Below are 1,435 nucleotides of genomic sequence, written 5' to 3' on the forward strand. Positions count from 1 at the left end.
CGGCACCACTAAGATAGGAAGAGCGATTTTGTCTAGAACCATACGAGCCGCGATTTGCGCTCATCCTCCAAGCTAAACCAAGGTACCGTTCGGCATCTCCTTTTTCCCTTTGCATACCTTAAGAGTTACGTCCTTCCTTGGTTTGAACTAGAGTGACCATAGGGTTCCGTTCGGTAGTCTAGTCGCCATAGGTAGTGATGTAGGGATCGGTAGGATAGCATCCGGTATGAGCCTTAGTTTCCTTTCTTCCCTGGTTTGTAGATATCCGATAGCGAGTCATTCTCGGCGTAGGCCCAGCGTTCGATGAGGTCATCGGATGGTCTCTTTGACCGATGTTGAAGCGGCGGGCCCGATCACAGGGATGGGGTGATACGATGTCGAAATACTCGGCGAAGGGCCCGGCTACTACCCGACACATGGCATCGAAGGGCTAATGACCGCCCGGTGCCGTTGTCTATTATCTATAGCGGCAGTCGCCATGTGATGTCAGGCGCCCCTGAGGAAGCAGCGCGATCGCCCGACGAGGCCTCCACCTCCCGGTCGCGGAGAGCCAGTTTGCGAACCATCTCCCCGGCCGAGGGTTTGGTAGTCTTTCAACCCTAGGGTGCGATGGCTGTTCGAAGGATCTAGTCTTGGCGTAGATTACAGGCCGCGGGATCAGAGAGGAGATCACGAGGTTTTGGGTTGAGTATCTTATCCCATATTCGGTAGGCATGAGGATCGGGTCCTACCGAATCTCTAAGCGATCCGAAAGATGGCGAAGTCGTCTTTTTCTGGACGTATACGCAAGGAGTGAGGCTCCCTCGTAGCCCGCCGTTGAGGAGGATCTGGCGCCGAAGCAGGCTATGCTCTCGCTGTTCAACCCCAACTTCTGGGTAGCTGATGGGTGTGATCCGCGGTCCGGCATGGTAGCAGGAGGCAACCGTATAGCAGTTCTCCCATGCATGCGGCATCACGAGTCGAATCGCCGATCATGGGGATGGGTTCAAGCTAAGCTGGCAGAAGGCTACCGATCGTGGCCATTTGTCAACCCATACCGACCTCCCGAGACGTGGAGAAGCGGTAGTCTTTGTTGTCCGGTGACGAGAGTCTCCTCGGGACACCGTATCCGTTTCACATTCCCACCATGTTCCAAATCATGCGTGAAGCCATCTGCCATTCGGTAGGATTCCTTGATTGTGTTATCCTTGGTTATATTAATTCCGTTTCTTTTTATGCAGGTAAAGCAGCGTAGGCGCTACCCAATCGAAGATCAGCGGTCGAGAGGGTGAGGCTGAAGGTCCTACCGTGGAGAGGTTTATCCAAGTTTCTCTTCACATAACCTCATCAAAGCCCGGCTCATTAGCCAGAGTAAGCATATAACCATCTCATGATTTATGGTGTAAATGAGAAATCGGACCTTCAGTCTTGCGGTGGACCGAAGAGAGAACTGCAG

This window comes from Prunus mume, linkage group LG3 (assembly GCF_029339155.1).
Source record: "Prunus mume cultivar Tortuosa linkage group LG3, ASM2933915v1, whole genome shotgun sequence".
Taxonomy (NCBI): Eukaryota; Viridiplantae; Streptophyta; class Magnoliopsida; order Rosales; family Rosaceae; genus Prunus; species Prunus mume.